General features: G+C 42.0%; 1 pseudogene; it reads left to right on the top strand.

Moving 5' to 3' along the window:
• Nucleotides 1-3716: 3716 nt before the first annotated feature.
• On the top strand, nucleotides 3717-20397 carry LOC124249454 (40S ribosomal protein S4, X isoform-like; annotated as a pseudogene).
• Nucleotides 20398-20627: the final 230 nt, after the last annotated feature.

Genomic DNA, 20627 nt, shown 5'->3' with positions numbered 1-20627 from the left:
AAAGCCGTGATGTGTTGACACACACTTACGTTTGGATCTCCGTGGTGTGCTGGAAAATGGTGAACAACCAGCTCTTTTTTGTGGTAGGGAGGGGGGTTCGGTGGGGGGAGGGAGCCTGGGTTTGTGGCATTTGCCATCATGATCAATTACAAAATATAATTGCAATGTCACTGAACAAGGAGTTGGGAAGAGCTGTGTACACCTGGCTGTCGTGAGCTGGTGCAAGCCAACTCCAGTCACCTCCAGCCCCCACTGTCGATAAACATATTTTTGTTCTTGGTCTTTCTTTTGTTCAAAAGTATACTTCAAAATTGTTAGTACTTGACAGGAGTGATTAAGCTTGTTTTCTGACTGCTTTTAAACAGATAGAAGGGGCACAGCTCCTTTTCTTGCTTCATAATTGCTACCCATGTATGAAATGATGAGCTTTATTGTCTACTTGACAAAGCCGCTCTTGCACTATGCATTTTATAACATGTGCTAATGCTACATGACAAAATATTCCGATTCCTGGTGCCGAAGATTCGATTCAAAATATATAGCTGAGAACACATCCATTTGTGCTCGTTTTTTAATGGTCCTTAAAATAAATAGCCCTTCCTTTGTAAGTCATGTAGGTTGCTAAGACTATTGAATAATAATGGCTTATTTTGTGGGTTTTAATATAATGTGGTAATGTGTAGTTACAGTTTTCTGGAAAAGTTGCTTGTTAGCAATTTTTCTTCAGATATTCAGTATTTTTCCTTAAATTATACATATAAGGGTGTGTGTTTTGGGTTTTCTCTTGTATTTTTCATGGAACCAGGGAAGAAGCCAAACCTGAATGTGCAATAAAACCATTTTCACGTTGGCATGCTGGGGTGCTGTTACCAAATTCCTGAAGGAAATAAACTTTTGGACTAAAGTAAAACACAGCTCTTATGCAGCTACCAGAATCAGGAACCTTCTAAAGGTAACTGTGGCCCCTACTTCGACATGCTTGACAGTTTTCAAAGGGCTTTAGACACATTACATCTTCTGGTGGACTTCTGCCGAAGCATGCTTCTGAACCTGGGGTGCAACATCCCGCACGTGCATCATTCAGAATTTTGGCAGAAAAGCGGCCAAAAGAAACTAAAACAAATACGAAGAATTCAAAATTGGAGGAAAGATTGAAATAGGTGATTGTTCACTTCAAGCTGGGCTTTAACGCAGTGGGCGCCGTTATACTAGGGGAGAAAAGCCCCCAAATAATCCTGATTTAAATTGGTCTGAAGCAGCAGGAATCACGGCCTCATCACCCACAAGAAGGGTGACCTCACTGGATAGCTAATCTGCACGACAAAAGAGAGAAAGGCCAGGAGAAAACAAATTTGGGAAGTTGACATGGAGTCCTAGAATCTGACCAGATTATAGCATAAATAATGAGATTTTATTTTTAACCCAATGGAGCTTAAATTTCCGTGCCAATCTCCAAGGCAAAGGTGTGGCAGAAGTAGAAGGGGAAACAATGGGAAAAGAAATCATGTGACTTGACCTCAAACTGCAAAGGCAACAAGACCTGGTGCCTAGAATGCCCTGCGGTGGAGCCATGGCTTGTAAAGTCTGCCACGGCTTTTTAGAGCTAGGGTTGCTATTCGGCACAACCACCACCAGTGGCAATTTGAATGGCATTCTTTGAACCGGTAGTCATAGAGAATCTGGTGCGTGCAAGAGGATTCAGAGAAATATGGTGATTTCTCTTGCCACCAATGAAAATACGGTCTTGTTGAGGAGACAAAGCAATTGCACATTTGAAAGTGACAAGCCAAAATAGGACATCCAAGGTTTCAGGACAGGGCGAGAGTCCAGATAAGATAGAGTGTTCGAGAAAACCTGATGTAGTGCCTGGAACTTGATCTGGGTCTTAAGGGACAGCTAGACTTAGACGGACAAACTAACAGGGAGGAAGAACTTTGAGGCAAATTGGAGCAAAAGCGTGCACGTGGAACCATACAGCGGGTACGTGGGGAGCGTTAAGTAACCCCAGAGTGGAAACTGAGGCTATTTTTCAACTAAGGGTGAAATTATGAAGAACAGATGTTTTTAAGAAGCACCTGTTCCTCCTCCTGCTACAGCATGAAAATCTGAAGGCTGGGTGTATACAAAGGCCCAAAAGCTTGAAGCATCTTGGTTCCTTCATGGAACTGTGAGCAGTGGCTGGCAAAATATGAATGAACAAACAAACTGTAGAAAATGTCAAAAGTTCTGAGTCTTTTCTAATAAGCAATACAGAAGGGAAAAAGGATTGTAAACTGCATCCCATTCTACAGAACACTAAAGAAGAGAGCCTAGGGGCCGGCCCTGTGGCCTACTGGGTAAGTTCAGCACTCTCCGCTTCAGCGGTCCGGGGTTCAGTTCCTGGACGAGTAAACCATTGTCCATATTTTTTGAGTCAAAAAAGAAATGGAAAAAAATAGGAGTTTGGTAGGTAAGATTATCATGTAGCATAAATTACTTTTCAAATTAACATAACCCTTCAAAGCCAGCTCCTCAGCTCTCACTCTGCCAGTTTCCTTAATTACGACATGTTTATTCCCCAATAAAAGGCTAATTAAGCCTGTCAGCACTTTTCTAGAATAGTAACTATTTTATTCTTCAAAAAGCTAGGCTTTATTTAATCGAAATGCTTTATGGAAGAGTAGTATATTCGAATGACCTCTTGACCTCTCATTTCATTTGACTACACCATACTAAACAATACCTTTAATTTGATCAAAAGTGTAAGATTAATTTTACTGCAGTCAAGCAATTGAACTTAGTTAAAAGCTTCTATTAGAACTACACTAACATAATAGCTAGTGGCTCTGTGTGCCTTTTGGTAATCCCTGTTCCTTTCCCACAAAATAACTTAGCTTGATGCTCTCAGACTTCTATTTTCCCCTGTAGCACTCCTGAGCCCACATATTTCATCTCTATTTGGGTGTGGAGGTGGGTACAAGTTAACTTTAATTTTCCCTGCTTGGCTCCCTCTTTCCTAGACTCTCTCCATTTTCGGCTGCCCGGGGATTTCCCTTTACACGGCACCTGCCCTGACTCTGGGCTCCACCCCAGCACGGGCCAACCTCGTGAATGTTTGTGAGACAGTCTGCAGCAGACCATTGGCGCCAACCAAGAGCACCTGTTGTTTCCTCACCCTTCTCCTGACCTTCCACGCCCAACTGCTGGGCTCAGGCATTCCTTCCATCCAGAGGATTTCTGGGCTTTGCCTATCTGCATAATCATCTAATCATCATCTGCCAGTGAATTTATTTCCAGAAAAAAGATTGGACACTAAAGTGTTTCAGGCAACTCAGCTGGGCACTTACACTAAAGCATTGCCTAAAAGGGCTCTTTCTGTGAAATCCAAAGGCTGCTGGCAATCCTATCCTCTTTGGTCATATTTTTTCCAAGGTTCTTGTTCTTCTGATTTTATTGTCAGTAACCACTGAAGAAAAAGCAAGGTCTAATCAGAATCCAGGGGAAGAATGCATGTTTCTTCAGAGGAAGTATCTAGAATTTCCCTTAGGAACTTGACATTCATGTGTTGCCTGCTCATATCCGCGTGACTGCCACTGCCACCACCCCAGGACTTTGGACTTGGTAATTTAGGAATCCTTTGATCCCTTTGCTTAATGTTTTCTGGACTCAAGTACTTCTTTCATCAGATGGTTTTATGTGTTAGTAGCACTTCAGCTCAGTAGACTTTTAAAGGCCAGCCCAGGAACCTAATCGCTATTTGCAATACTGATCCTATGGAAAACTGTGATATACACAGAGAAGCAAACAGGCAGCAACAACAACGTCTCCGTACCTCATCTCCACGCTCAGACTCTACCCCTGATCCGATGGAAGGCGCTGGACACCCAGCAGCAGTAAGAGGAAAAACAGCAGCTCCTTTTCTCACCACTCCTTCTCACGCTTTCCCTCTCAGTTTAATTTTCGTCCTCCCGAATTACATCCTTCAGTAGTTTTGTCATCAAGGTTGTTTTGTGCTAAATTCTTTCAGTTTTATTTTGTCTGAAAATGTTGTTTTGGGGGTAAAGGAGACTTTAGTATTAAAACAGAGTTTAGCTGGCTATAGAAGTAAGGTCAATATTTATTTTTTCTTAACACTTGGAGGATATTTTTACACTGTCTTGTGACTTCTTTTATTGCCTATTGAGAGGTCTCCAGCCATTCCTTTCTTGTTAATTTGTCTTTTTTCTAAAGTTGCTTTTATTATATTCTTTTTGTCTTTGGTGTTCTGTAGTTTCACTAAGATGCATCTAGATGTGGATTTAATTTTTTTATTCTGCCGAGAACTTTGCTGTGCTTGTTGAGACTTAGGACTCATTTTTTTAATCAATGCTGAAAAAAATTCTCAGCTACTTTATCCTTGAATAGTACTTCTCCACCATTCTCCTTATTGTTTCTTACTGAAACTCCTAGTGGATGCATGTTTCACCTTCTTATAGCCTCACTGTCTCTTGACAATTCATATTTTCTAACATTTTCTTTCTTTTCAGTGCATTCCAGATAATTTTCTCAGATTCATCTTCTAGTATACTAATTCTCTTTTTAGCCATATCTAGCATTTTTAACCTATCCAAATTTCAATGTCTACACATTTCCATTTCTAAGTTTTATTTAATTATTTTTAAATGTACCTGTTCTTTTTCAGAATCCTCTTTGCTTTATATTTTTATTTCCTCTTCTTTGCCACTTTAAGCATAAGTATTTGATAGCTTCCAGTTGATTGTTCTATCAGTTGAGGCACTGTCACTCATAAAGAATTGTTTCTCTCATGTTTTATAATTTTGGAATGTAAGCTTACCTTCCTTGTGGCTTTGTCTATGGAAATCTTGTGTACCCTGTGTTGAAGAAGTGTCCCTCCAGAGAGGTTTCGCATTTCCTTCTGCCAACTGTGAGGCCCTGATCATTTATATACTATTATTTCCGTTTAGGAGTTCCCTGCCAATCATTCATTTTCAGAAGGTTTTTGTGTGCCCAGTGATCAAAAGTAAGGGAATGGCTACACTTGCTTTGAAAACAATTCAGTAAAGAGTAAAAGGAAGTCCTTTAACAGGAAAGTTTTCTGTAAAGAGGCATCATTTGGCCATTTAGTACAAGAAGAAACTCTACCTAAAGCATCCAATGCTGTTGGCAAGCTTCTAGTGAATTGAAATAAAACCAGACCTTTAATTTATTCAAATAGCCAAAATTAGGACCAAAAGTTTTTAATCCTCACGTCTCTATGACCTGTCATAGACAAGTTATATAACTTAAATCCATCATGTCTTTTTTTTTAAAGATTGGCACCTGAGCTAACAACTGTAGCCAATCTTCTTTTTTTTTGCTTTTTTTTTTTTGCTTTTTCTCCCCAAATCCCCCCAGTACATAGTTGTATATCTTTAGTTGTGGGTCCTTCTAGTTGTGGCATGTGGGATGTCACCTCAGCATGGCCTGACGAGCAGTGTCACGTCCACGCCCAGGATCTGAACCAGCGAAACCCTGGGCCGCCAAAGTGGAGCACGTAAACTTAACCCCTTGGCCACAGGGCTGGCCCCCCATCATATCTTTTGAGCAATACTTACAACTCCAGGAATCATGAATTTTTTCAGAGGGATTTATTTTCAGTTTTTGATCCATAATTCCTGTTCAAACAGACTCAGCATGCTGAAGTGCTTCCATGGCCCCCCTCAAACAACTGGAGACCACCAGCTTCCTTTGAGAAAAACTCCTGCACCTCTGCTTTCACTTCTCTACCACCACCCCCCATTAACCAGCTTAGAACCTCCCACTTTTCCGGGGTTTCTTTAGTGCCTGCCTTTTAGCTTCTTTTCCTTCTTTACCCAGCTCCTTCAATCTGAATAATAAGTTTGAGCCTGGTTTTCAATTTAGACTTTTCTTCATGTTAGGCTCTCTCTCTTACAACTCTCTCTTCTCCATTAGCATTAAGCATAAAAGTCTAGAGCAGAAGACCTCAAATTTCTTGGCCTAAGGGCTCTTTTATACTCTTAAAAATTATTGAGGACCCCAAGGAAATTTTACATGAGTTTTAACTATTGATACTTTTCACATTAGAAATTAAAACTGTGGGGCTGGCTCAGTGGTGCTGAGGTTAAGTTCACATGTTCTGCTTCAGCGGCCCCAGGGCTCCCCAGTCTGGATCCCAGGTGTGGATTTATGCACTGCTTGTCAAGCCATGCTGTGGCAGGTGTCCCACATAAAATAGAGGAAGATGGGCATGCTTGTTAGCTCAGGGCCAGTCTGCCTCAGGAGAAAGAAGAAGATTGGCGGCAGATGTTAGCTCAGGGCTAATCTTCCTCAAAAAAACAAAAAAAAAGAAATTAAAACTGAGAATTTCTTAAATATTTACTTACTTATGTTTAAATGACAATAGTAAACTCATTACATGTTAAGATAAATAGCAAGTTTTTATTTTTAAAAACTACATTTTCCAAAACAAAAAGAAATAGTACAAAGAGCATCACTGTTTCATATATTTGCAAAATTTGTAATATCTAGTTTAACAGAAGACAGGTGAATTCTTATATCTGCTTCCACTTTGAATCTTTGTGATAGCACATTTCATGTAGTAATTAAAAACTCCACTATTCAGTCACAAGACATTGAGAATAAGAAAAGAAATAAGAAAATAATATTAATATTATTATGAAAATAGTTTTGACCTTATGGAGATCCTAAATGGGATTCAAGGACCCACAGAGGTTCATGGACCACACTTTGAATACCCCTAACCCAGGGTAAGTCCCGCTCACCCAGCCCAGGCCTGGAGGTGCCACACCCTAACCTGATCCCAGCAATGTCACCTAAGATAGGAGTTTAAAGAGTATTCACATATAACCCGAATGGCTTGACCACTGTACAGTTCAGCTTGCATACTGCTCCCCCCAGCATCACTTATCTTTGGAAGATGCCTCACATGTCATATTTGCATGAGCCTGGACAAGTGGAGAGCTGAATCACTGGCCAGTGAATGGAAAAAATGTCTACAAATAACACGAAATTACAAGACTCTTTTTCCACTTCCCATAACCCCAAGCCACTCTCAAGCCATTTTTCTCCCTAATTTCTTTTAAACACCATTGTTCTCCCTAACAACACAGTTAGGTTTATTATTCTGCTTGAGCCAACCCATTCATTGCCCCTGGGCTGCTCTTTGCTTTTATAGACACATTCTTGTTTGTCTCCCTCACTTTCCTGTAGTGGTTAAGAACACAGACTCTGGCATCCGATAGACACGAGTCTAAATGCTAGCGTTTTCACTTTATCAATGAGGATGCGTTCAGCAACAAGTAGCTGAAAAACCAGCCAAAAGTGGCGTAGGGGGTAAGAATATTTACTTTCTCTCCTAATAAGTTCTGAGATAGGGTGGCATTAGGGTTGGTCGCTTCAGCAGGGCCTTCCCATCCCTCCACTCTGCCATCTGCATTATGTCACCTTTGTCCTTTGGTTTTCTCCCTTCACATTTGCTTCATGTCTTCACGTGCTCCGTGTACCACAGCCTCACACCAGAGCATCCCAAGGCAGGGAAAGTGCAAAGTGTCATTTTAACAACAAGGATAAGCTTTCCAGAGGCCCCACCTGGATTTCCTCTCCTATCACATTGACCAAAATTGTGTTTCATTCTCACGCCTGAACCAATTACTTGGCAAGGGTAAGAACATCCCCATGATTGAACTAGACCAATGAAAAATCACCCCTGGGGCTGAAGAGAACCTGCCCCCCATGATGAAAAATATTGGGGTTCTCTTTGCAAAATAAAAGAGAGAATAGCTGTTGGGTGGTAACCACAGTATCTTCCCATCTTCTTTCCAGCTGTGTTATCTTGGAGAGGTTACTGAATATCTCTCAGCCTCACTTTCCTTATCTATTAAATGCAAATAATAATAGTAGCTACCATCTATGTTTTTATGAGGATAAAATAAGATTGTTCATGAATAGCACTTAGCACAGTGCCTGACAAATAATAAGGACCCAAAAAATGTTAGCTATTCATATGCCATCTAATCTCAATGAATCTTGTAATTACACTCACACGTTGCTTAACAACAGGATATGGTCTGAGAAACTCATCTTTACGTGAACATCATAGTGTGTACTTACACAAACCTAGATGGTGTAGTCTGTTACACACCCGGGCTACATGGTGCTAATCTTATGGGACCACCATCGTATATGCGGTCTATCGTTGACCGGAACGTCGTTATGTGGTGCGTGACTGTAGACATTTTTTCTGCTATCTCATCTGACCTTCTCTGTCTTCTAGTAGCTAATAACATCTTCTATAATAAAGTAGCACATGACTGAAAGGTTTTCGTCTTTGCATTTTAATCACTGAGCTCCTTGTTTTCTACTGTCTCTATGCCATTTATCCAATTTCCTTGAAGAGAAGTACAAAAGAAGACTCAGTGCTAAATTAAAGGACTGGCAAACACTGAGGATAATAGGAAAATTACTATAATTCTGGCTCCAATACAGCTTTCCCCATTTGAAACGTCCAAGTAGAATATTTGCTTTTACAATAAACTATTGTAGGTTTATATTTGGCTAATCATCCACCATGACCCCCAGGTCTTGCTCTGTCTAGGCCATTCCCTGGCGATGATTTTTCACCACCATGTATTTCCTTCTGGTTGGTCGGGGGTAAGTGTTTACGTTATGCTCCACACAAAATAGAAGAGTTCTTTCAGAGAACTGCCTCAGATGCCTGTGAAACAACATCAAAAAGAGAACTCTTTCAAATATAGACTTTCATCAGCTTGATATGGCAATATTATCTTTGCAATTATATATAACTCTCAGAAGGATGCTCCTGAATTATGTATGCATGGTACATGTTGGTTTAAAAAACGCATTGCTAAAATATCCACTTGTCTTATATGAGGTGAATGAAAAATAGATAAATCATCTCAGTGCTTCAGAGGTTTTGTATTCTTTCGGTGTTTCATGATGCTTTCTTTGAGCAATTCCTCAGGATAATTTTAATAATGTCATCTTTGTAAATAAAGTTGCATGGACCAAGAGAAAGAGCCCTGGCCTGGGAATTAGGTGAGCTGGGCTCCAGCCTGCTTCCTGCTGATTATCTGTGCAGCCTCAGGCAAATATGTGTCCTTCCTGACCCTCAGTCTCCTCATTCTCCACATCGAACTTTGTAGCTCTGATTTTCTAAGCAGAGCTGCTATTGCTAACCTTAGCTGCATCCCGGGATTAGAAAATCCCTCTGCAACACTGTGCTCATGCAGGGTCCACTCCAGCGACGTACCCGGGGTGCTCTCCAAACACATATACAAGCTTCTTCCCTCGCAGACCACATCTGGCTGTGTCCACGTGATGCCCTCTTGATCCAAGGCTGTACAGTCTGTTTTTGCACGTCAAAAGGACAGTTTCTGGTGTCCTTTGAAGATGTGCTTCAGCTATGTAGAAATGTAACAGTAGTAATCTGTTAATAAGTACCTGAAGAAAATATCTCCGTTGTTTTTTTATGGAAGAGTGGCCCTGAGCTGGCATCTGTTGCCAGTCTTCCTCTTTTGCTTTTTCTCCCCAAAGCCCCAGTGCATAGTTGTATATCCTAGTTGTAGGTCATTCCAGTTCCTCTATGTGGGGTGCTGCCACAGATGGCTTGATGAGTGATGTGTGGGTCTGCGCCAAGGATCCAAACTAGCGAACCCTGGGCCACCAGAGCGCAGCACACGAACTTAACCACCAGCCAGGGGGCCAGCCCCAATATCTCAGTATTTTTGATGGTCAAATGGCACAGAGGCCTAGAGATCATTTAGAAACCCTCCCAAGGGCTGGCCTGGTGGCATAGTGGTTAAGTTCACGTGCTCTGCTTTTGCGGCACAGGATTCACTGGTTCAGATCCCGGGCGTGGACCTACACACCACTCATCAAGCCATGCTATGGCGGCATCCCACATACAAAATAGAGGAAGATTGCCACAGATATTAGCTCAGCAACAATCTTCCTCAAGCAAAAAGAGGAAGATTGGCAACAGATGTTAGCTCAAAGCCAATCTTCCTCACCAAAAAAAAAAAAAAAGAAACCCTCATTCCACATACATCCCTCATTTGTCACGTAAGAAAACATTGCTGCAACAGGCTGGAGATGGAGCAAGACTGGAACCCAGATCACTTGTCTCTGAGACAGTGGAATTTTCATTAAAGCACGCTACTTCTTCCAAATATACCACAGTGTCAATATCAGGGGTTAGGCACTAATATAAATATAAAACATAAAAATTCTGTTCAGAAAGTTTTACAGTCTACAAGCAACTTACGCCTCTATGATTTCATTTGAGCCTCACTGCAAAGAGAGCTTAAACTTGGAAGGGTTAAGTGTCTTGCCCGATGTCACTTAGCCAGGTGGTGAAAGAGCCAGCCCTGGAGGCCAGCTCCTCCGATCCTGGTCTTGTGTGTTCCTGGAATTAGCCCTGCTTTCCATCAAACAGGCTGATTACCAAGGAATTAAGTAGATCTTTCCACTGCCTCTGGCTGCTGCGTGATCAACCTGAAAGGGGTTCGTCCAATTGGCAATATACTCCAAGCCGTTCATATGTTCTAATCTACTAAGATCAACACTATAATTAAGTTTGCTTTTAGGAACTCCTGAACAGGAAACCAACCAGAAGCCAGATGTTCCAGCTGATTCCTTTTTTTTTTTTCTTTCTGGGTGCTCTGAAATGGCTCATTACTACACATTTAATCATGTGAATACACAATTATATGAATGGCTGGTTCACACAGACAAAATCACTAGATAAACTATTTTTTGATCCAAAATTTTTTTAATCACGTAATATTGATAATTTCGTACACTTACAATAGGGAACTGCAGTATGGTGGTCAAACAGGAGGACGCTAGTGGTCATGTCAGGTTCAGATCACAGCTCCTCTCCCGGCTGTGTAACCTTGTCGCAGACCTCATTCATGAAATGGAGATAAAATTGTAGCACATACGTCAGAAAGTTATTAGGAGAATCAAATGGGGTAACACTTAGAAAGGGCTTCAAATTGTACCAAGCACACAGGAAGCACACGATAAATGTTAGGTATCGTTGTTACTATTTACATAATGAGGTGTCACATTATCCTCGTTTTACAAACAAGGAAACTGAGACTCAGAGAGGTGAGTGATTTTCCCAAAGCCTCAAAGTCTTAAGTGGCTAAATTCCCCATAAAGCTTATTAAAGATTTTTGGTGTCAGGCTGAGAGCAAAAACAAGAACAGGGGAGAGGCCAGGAGGGATAACGGGCTGGCTGGGCGGTGGGGGGGGCCTCTGAAGGACCATGTGAGGGAGCGCTGAGCTGAACGCTGCCAACTTCACACTTGTGCTGCATTCAGCAAGTGGCTAGTCTGTGCCACCCTGCATGGCTCGAGTGGTTTGGCTTTCCCTCGAAGCATGACAACCACAGAAGAATCAGATCAAACAGAAAGACACATTTTAGGTCAATTATTAAGACATCCTATAAGCAGAAGGCCTGTTACGTCCAGGTCTCTACCGTGTGCCATAATAGATCTGTTTAAATTCAAGAGCATATCAGTCACGTGGATGCAACCTTCTTTTCTTAAGAGGTCTGTAAGTTAGGAATACTCTTAGCTGATAGTAAGAAAAAATTCAACTAAATTATCTATGGCATTGTTGTTGTTATTGGCGTCGTTGTTTTAATTTCCAATCCATCCTGGACTGGTCAATATCTTGTTCAATGAGACAGGTCTATTGTCACTGGTTTAACAGCAATGTCAAAGTACTATAGAAGTAGCTAAACCCATTTTGTCAATTTCTGTCCTAATCTCCTCACAGAGCAGTAACAAATGGTTTGTGGACCAGCATACACTTCCCACATTTTGAGTAGTATTGGCATAAATATAAGGACATTTACCACCAACTTTCTGAGAAATTCAAAAGTGGTCCAAGGGTTAACTTGGGGACTCCATAACATTAAAAAAGACCCAGACTGTTTTTTTATTTTCCCCTTTTGCCATCCACAGGATATTGATTTCCATCTCAAGCTGATAATCTCATGGCCACAAGCTTCCAGACCCCAGATGTCACCTCTTCACTCAACATTACCCAAAGCAGGAAGAGAAGGAGGGCAAACGGGCTTTCTCTCCAGGTGGCTCTGTCTTCACTCAGAGAGGAATATCTTGTCGAGAAGCTCCTCAAAGATCCCCCGACTCACCCAAAACTGCCCCTATACTAAACGTGCAAAGGAGAATGGGATTGCTATGGTTGAATGAAGCCAACAAGGATCCAGTCGCTTGGGGCTCCACAGCACATTGCTACCTGAATAAAAATCAGGGACTCTGGCAAGGAAGAACAAGGAATGGCTGTTAGATAAGAAAGGAAGTGTCTGCCACGGAAGTCTTAACTCTGCCCAGACCACATGAGGCTTAAAGACATCTGCCCTCAGAGAAAATGTGGCATTCTGCAAGGAGGATGGAGGATGTACTCAAATTTTTTAATGCGATGTAGCCTTCTTATCCACTAGAAACTTCTGGAATTCAGAAAGGACCAGGAGGCAGCTCTCATTCATTACCTCCTGAGCAAATTTTTTAACATCATAAGCCTCCTTTTCCATGTTTGTAAAAGGAGCTTATAACAGGATTTTCCTCAAGGGTGTGTTATGGGAATTTTAAAAGTTAATAGAAAGCACTTAGAACAGGTCTTCACCTGTGGCAAGCCCCAAATAAATCTTACCTCACTATTATTGCTCAGTGGTTATGGGAAATAATTTTGAGTTTCTACATAACCCGGGGCCACTGTTAGAAAATCATAAGAGCTTGAGAATTTTGAGATACCTAGGGCAGTTTCTGGGGCTGGTTTCATAGAAACGCACAATAAGGAAAGACTGAGCATGAAGAGAGAAATTTTACGGGCTACACGTGTGACTTCTGACAGAAGAAGGTCAAAGCACTCACTCTGAACCAACAGAGACTTAGTGGACCCAAATCTGTCTCAGAATCCAGCAAAATCCAGGAAGCTAGCAGTGTGAAGTTACGGACCCTTACACAGTCTTGCTTTCTCTAAGTCACTTCAGGGGCCAATCTGAAGAAGTTCCAGTAAGAACTGTGGAGCACCAGAGCTTTGATCTGCCCTCAGAGGTGGTGCTGACGTTGTGACGCTGTGCTGTCTCCTTGCCACGGAGCTATTCCAGGAAGCAAGAGACTTTGAAACGACCCAGACGGCCTTTCAAGAGCTGTTGACAGGAGCAGGTGGGAGTCACCACAGTCAGCAGAAAATGCCGCTGGGAGTCACTGCAAGCAACAATATAAAGAGGAATGGCCACCAGGAACTGGAGCCCTGGCATCTCCTGTCACTGCGGACCGTGATCCACGAAAGCTGGCACCATCAATAACAATCTCTAGAAGACAGTGCTAGAAACTGCCGATGGAGTGGCTCCTCATCATTCAAAGCAGCAGACCCTAGGTCAAAACTGGGAGATCTTACTGCTGGGAAGTCCTGGCCCTCCTCACCATCGGTTCAATGGATCAAAGTGCTGGTCATTGAATAGCAAACTTTAGAGGGAACAACACGGTCTTGGAGTTAAAAGACCTGCACTTGAGTTCTGGATTTTCCATTCTGTGACCTTGGGTAAGTCCCTAATCCTCTGAGCTTCCAAGGATTTAATGAGCTAATATAGATGAAACTGCTGTATAACATAGAAAGTGGCAGGAAAATCAGAAACATTGCGATCATTATTTTTTTAAGTATATTCCTCAACAAAGAGCAAAATTAACAATTTTGCACAAGAGGATCTGAAGGGAATATAGCCCCAGAAAATCTGAGTCGGGGCCCAAGCCAGTTTTAGAAACCAGTAACAGGAACCTGGCTGAAAGGATGAGGTTTGGAGAAGGAGAGTCTCACTAAAGAACGGGATCAGATGCAACTTTGCATTCTCAGGTCCTCGGGCCTCTGTGTGGATGTGGTACATGTTTTCAGTTGCTTAATGTGCTTGAAATCCCATTTTGTCTCAAACAAAAAGCCACCTGAAAGTTCCCTGAAGAGGGTTTTTTTTAAGGAAAATTTCAGCATGACATGTCTGTGGCTGATCTTCTGTCAGTGTAGTCCCTTCCAAAGTTCCTTGAGCAAACCAGAAGGCAGCAATACTTCAGCAGTTGGGAGAGAAGGACGCCTTACAAGATGCCATCACAGCTGCTGTGTTGCGCCAGGCCACCCTCCGGATACGTGCAGACGGGTGCTCTCTGCGCACCCCCGGTCTCGAGGATTTCCTGCACAGAGCAGAGCACTCCCTCCCCGCCTCCCTCGCCTTGGGCACTGTCTTCTGTTTTGGCAACGAGCGGTGCTCCTGACAGACTCCATCTGCCGATCCACTTTGAGTTTCCACTGCACTGACATCTGGGATTCAAAACTATTCAATCTACTGTCAACAGAGCCTTCCTTTAAAAAAGAAAAAAACAATCAAGAAGTGAAAGAATCCAAACACTATCTAAAATGAAACAGAGAGCATTCCTTTTGTCTTGTTTTTTAAATAGAGCTCCCCGCCTCCAAATGTTTATTCTAGGATTAGGAAGCATGTTGTAGAAAGGGTGTTATGATCACCCTCTAAAAATCTTGTTTTTGTAATACTGAATTTACCATATGATATTAATTTGGGGAAAGAAAAAAAACAGGAAAGCAGCTCCAGCACAAAGAGTTCTGCAATGCAGTGCTGTGGAGTTTCAGTACTATGGCAAGAGGAAGAGCTCGAGAACTGATAATGTCTATTAACGTTTTCAGGCACAAAAGTGATGAAATTGTTTTGTTCGCGTCCACATTGACTCTTGCCTAGACTACTGCAATAGATTGAATTGGTACCCTACTTCCCAATTTTCTCCTCCTCTGATTCAATCTCCAGAAACCATGTTCCTTAATCCCAAATCCGATCACACCCTTGCTCTGGCCAGAATGGTTTAGTTGACACTCATCACCTACAGAACTAGGGACTGTCCCCAACCTTGGTATCCAAGACCCCTAAGTCATTCTCTACAGATGTGATGCTGCCTCCCCCAGGGGGTGTTTGAAAGTGTTCGGGGGATTCTTTCCAGTGGTCAAAATGACACGGAGCACCGCTGGATTTTAGAACGCTGGGATCAGGGCTACACGTTCCTTGAGATGACCAAAAACCATCCACCCTGAAATACAAATAGCGTACCCATGGAGAAACTCTGAGCCTAACTTTTCAACTTTTCCTAACTTTATTTTCTACTCCTTCCTCTGTCATATCCAACAGCCCAGCCACCTTGACTAGTCCCACTTCTAATCTCAATGGCTGTGCTCACTCTGTTCTCTAGTCTGAAATGTCCTTCCCAACTCACTGATCTTTGCCGCCTTCAATCCCTCAACACCCAGAATAAACTATTCCTATCCTCAGATCAGCATTAACTTTTCCCACTTCCGTGGTCCCACATCATTTTGCTTATACCGCTGCTTTCACGTTTATTGTATTCTGCTTTCTATTATTGCCATTTATGTTCGTCTTACCTCCACTCCCAAATAATATGTTCCTTGAGGCCAGGATCCTCCTTCTGCAGCTTTATATTCCTCAAACACTGAGTCCTCACTTCGTGCCTGGTACTTAGTAGATTGGTTCAATTTAATTGAATTAAACTCATTATTTTTCAATATTTTTTCTATCAAATATCTATTGGGACATTCTAAATTTTTTTAAACTCCTAGTGGATTTAATATGTAGTCTTATTAGTTCTTCATGGGCAAAAACCTGTTTGAGTAAATTGAAAAAATGGTTGGTTTCCTGCCCCTATAACATAGACAGGGTTAAATCCTTTCAAAAGAAACAACCAAAAGGAGTTAGTCTTCCAAAAGTCACAAGGGAAACGAAAATGTAATTTTTTGGTGTTACCCAGCGAGATGTTTGTGTACACATATCTCCCCAAATGACTAAACTTTACAAATTTCACTTGACTTTAACTCAACTTTCCAAAAAAAATTTTTTTTTAAGTCACCTTTGGATTGGGATGAAACGTGGAAAGTTTCAACTCAAAGTAAGATTTTTTTTTTTTTCCTAGGAAGCTGTGAGCAAATGAAAACAGGGTTTGGCGGGAGCATTTTGCCACCTCTACCATAGGACGGGTCACTGCCGACAGCATCCTTGTTGATGCGACGTTTGGCAAAGGGCCTACTGCAGAAATACAGTCTGCGACTTTATTTTTCTGGAGATTTCATCCATGAAGATTTTCTTTTCCAGTTACAAAGTTCTCCCAAGAGGGACAGAGCTGCTTTTTGGAAACCTGTGACGTCTGGCAAGGCCTACCCTGTTTACCATGGAAACTTGTCCTCGGGTAGAATTACAGCGTATGACCTGGTACCAGCATAGATGGATGTTTGATGCCTGCTATTTTCTCTTCATGTTCATTTGGAAATTATAAATCATGGAACCAGATCAAATAACTTTGATCTTTCCAGGTCATTCATTCATTGTGGCATACGGTCACATCTGCATGGACTTGAAAACACATTGGCAGATGACAGAACATATGTTACGATTAAAATGTTCAGGTTTGATTCTGGTTAATCTGCATAGGGTTGCCTGAGAAGGGCATTGATGTTTGTGAGCATGGATGGTTTAATGTCTGCTTATCTGTTGTTTTTTTCGTAGAGAGTTCTAAAATATCGTATGGCTTCGAAATTACATTGACGGGTTATATTTTTTTAAATGAGAAAGAGAGAAATTAACTAACCCTGCCTGCAAGCAGATGCTATCTGCTTTCTTCTAAATAACTGTTTAAAACATCTGGCCCAGGATTGTGGAGGAGATTTGTTTTTATGTCTTTGGGAAATAGTCTAGTTCGGGACGTCACCACTTCTTGCCTGGGTTACTGCAATAGTTTTCTAACTTGATCTCAGACTACAGCTCTTGCATCCCACCCTCAATCCGTCTGCCATACTCCTACTGGCACTGTCATTCAAAAAAAAGATCTGATCGCCCCAACCCAGTTGTTAAAACCCTCCAAAGGTTTTAGGAGAAAGTGCCAAATTTGCATGGCATGCCAAGTTCTATCTTAGCTTTTCCTCTTGCTTCACACTACTTTCACTCTACATGCCGCATACCACATGCCACTCTCTCAGTTATCACTCAGTTGTGCATCTCTGCCTTTGAACCAGCTGCTCCCATGCATATAATGTCACCTCTGGAACACCGCACCCTTTCCATGGCTTGCTCCTATCCGTCTTTTAGCTCACGTGCCACTTTCTCCAGAAACCAACCCAAATTTTCTCCTCTAGGAAAGGTGACCCCCACAAGCGGTCCAGTAAGACTTGTGTGTATCTCTAGGATGGCGGCCATCACACAGGACTGCATTTTAATAGCCATGGAAGTTCCAAGAGATCACATTTTACCCAGAGTCTAACAAATATCCTGGCATATAGATGGTACTCAATAAAAATTGGCCAAATTATGAATGAACAAAAGGGTGAACGAAGGCATAAAATTTTTGCATTTACATTATACTTGTTTTTCTGGTTATGCTTTCAGACACTGATATTCTTGAATTTGTCATTTTGAAGGAATCTAAGTGATCAGAATTATTTTTTCCCTGCCTGCAATTTTGAGAAAACAAAGTAGGTTTAAGAACCAAATTCGTCTCAAAGTTTAGACAAGCTAAAAAAAATTGAAGATGCTCTTTTCATGGCTAGCACAGCCACAGCTCGTGGTCCCGAGGAGCATCTGAAGCATGGAGCATCTCCAAAGCACTGGATGCTGATAAACTGACCAGTGTGTCTGCTCCCTGTCCATCTACCAGTCTCCACAAGCTGACAGAACGTCTTCCCCTCATTTTCTAAGGAACAGACTTAAGTATGCTCTGACAAGAGATGAACTACAGAAGATTCGCATGCAGCAGTTCATTAAGATTGACTGCAAGGCTGGAACTGATGTAACATACCCTGCTGGTTCAATAGATGTCACTAGCATTGACAAGGCTGGAGAGGATTTTTGTCTTATCCACGACACCAAGGGTCGCTTGCCATTCATCATATTACACCTGAGGAAGCCAAGTACAAGTTATGCAAAGTTAGAAAGATCTTTGTGGGCACAAAAGGAATCCCTCATCGGATGACCCATGATGCTCACACCAACCACTACCCTGATTTCTCATCAAAGTGAATGATGTGATTCAGATTGATCTGGAAACTGGCAAGATTACTGATTTCATCAAGTTTAACACTGGTAACCTGTATATGGTGACTGGAGGTGCTGACCTTGGAAGAATTGGTGTGATCACCAACAGAGAGATATCCTGGTTCTTTTTCTTCTTTTCTTTCTTTGGTGAGGAGGATTGGCCTTGAGCTAACATCTGTTGCCAATCTTCCGCTTTTAGCTTGAGGAGGATTGTTGCTGAACTGACGTCTGTGCCAATCTTCCTCTATTTTGTATATGGGACGCCACCACAGCATGGCTTGATGAGTAGTGTGTAGTTCTGCACCCAGGATCTGAACCCACAAACCCTGGGCCACCAAAGTGGAGCGCATGAACTTAACCACTACACCACTGGGCCGGCCCACCATCCTGGTTCTTTTGAGGTAGTTCATGTGAAAGATGCCACAGGCAACAGCTTCGCCACCCAACTCTCCAACATTTTTTTATTGGCAAAGACAACAAAGCACGGATTTCTCTTCCCCAAGGAAAAGGGATCCTCCTCACCATTGCCTAAGAGAGAGACGAGAGACTGGCCGCCAAACAGGGCAGTGGGTGAAATGATCCCTTGGTGACATGACTGGAGGGTCTTTGTACTTAATTAAAGATAAGATGGAGTGATTAAAAAAACAAAAAGAATTGAAGAACGGCACAAACCACTCACCAACTAAACGTTATCTATGCAGTCATCATGCAAATGATGTCGTGACCCTTTGCACTGTGTGCATTATATTGACCCACTCAGAGCAGCTCGAATAAAAATGCCAACCTTAGCTTGTGACCAATAAGTTGCCTCCAGTTATTCATAGATATTGGTAATTTTTAGGATAAAATCATTTTAAATTCACTTAAATACAAAAGAATTAATGTAAATGATCTTCTTCAGCACTTTTGGTAAGAAGTACGTTATTAACCTGAATCAGCAGCAGGGGTTACAAATCCCCTTCAGATTTGAAATAATCTGCTTTCAGGATTTGTGGCTTTTCTACTTGTTCTCTTTTATTCCTGCATGTGCATTGACGATTCAAAGAGCCCAATTATTGACTCCAGTGTCAATAAACCCAACTCCAGTCCAGAACTTGTGCTTCCTGATGTCTTCCACCCAGGCTCCAAGGAGTACAAGCAGTGTTTGAAATCAGCCTTCTATGTAGAAAAACAGTCTACAGTGTGATATGAAGTGCAGCAGACTTTCTAGCCCCGAAATACATCCCACCCTGCCCCCCGCCCTTACTGGTCGATGTCTGAAACCACTTTGACAAACACAAACACACAATAAGACTAAGGCTTAAGAGATTATCCACTGACTTAAATTCACACTGCCTATTATGTTTCTCTTTTTGCCTTCTTTGCCAGGAATCTCAGAGCCAATTTATTGTTTAGTTTGCAGTAAAACTTTTCTACATTCTGTTTCAGGTAGAAACCCCATCTTTCTTCCTATATTTTATGGACTAAATCTTTGCGTCCCCCCAAAGTTTGCATGTTGAAGCTCTCACCCCCAATGTGGCTGTATTTGGAGATGGGGGCCTCCAAGGAAGTAATTAAGGTTAAATGAGGTCATAAGGGTGGGGCCCTGATCCCATAAGATTAGTGTCCTTACAAGAAGAGACCCCAGGGAGCTAGTGTGCTCTCTTTCTCTCTCCCTTCTTCCCTCACCCCCTCCCCCCCGGACACAAGCAATAAGGAACAGCCATGTGAGAACACAGCAAGAAGGCAACCAGGAAGAGGGCTCTTGCCAAAAACCAAGTCAGCTGGAACCTTGATCTTGGACTTCCAGCCCCCAGAACTGTGAGAAAATAAACTTCCGTTGTTTCAGCCACCCAGCCTCCAGAGATTTGCCATGGCGGCCCGAGCCGACTATTACACACAGTATTCCCCCCTTATCCATGGTTTCACTTTCTGCAGTTTCGGTTAACTTGTGGTCCAAAAATATTAAATGGTAAATTCCAGAAACAACAAGTTTTAAAGAAGTTTTAAATACCATGCTGTTCTGAATAGCATGATGAAATCTTGCACCATCTCGTTCTGTCCCACCCAGGATGTGAACCATCCCTTTGTCCAGGGTGTCCATGCTGTATGCGCCACCTGCCTGTTAGTCACTCAGTAGCCGTCTGGGTTGTCAGATTAGCTGTCTCGGTATCACAGTGCTTGTGTTCAAGTAGCCCTTACTTTCCTTAATAATGCCCCAAAGTGCATATGCCAAAGAGAAGTCGTAAAGGTACCTCCTTTAAGTGAAAAGGTGAAAGTTCTCGACTTAACATGGAAAGGAAAAAGATCATATGCTGAGGTTGCTAAGATCTCTGGTAACTTTTATTACAGTATATTGTTACAATTGTTCCATTTTATTATTAGTTATTGTTGTTAATCTCTTATTGTGCCTAATTTATAAATTAAACTCTATCATAGATGTGTATGTATAGGAAAAAACCGTACGTATAGGGTCCGGTCTTATCCGCAGTTTCAGGCATCCACT

The sequence above is a fragment of the Equus quagga genome, chromosome 13, assembly GCF_021613505.1.
Source record: "Equus quagga isolate Etosha38 chromosome 13, UCLA_HA_Equagga_1.0, whole genome shotgun sequence".
Lineage (NCBI taxonomy): Eukaryota > Metazoa > Chordata > Mammalia > Perissodactyla > Equidae > Equus > Equus quagga.
This window is presented reverse-complemented; position numbering and strand designations above follow the sequence as displayed.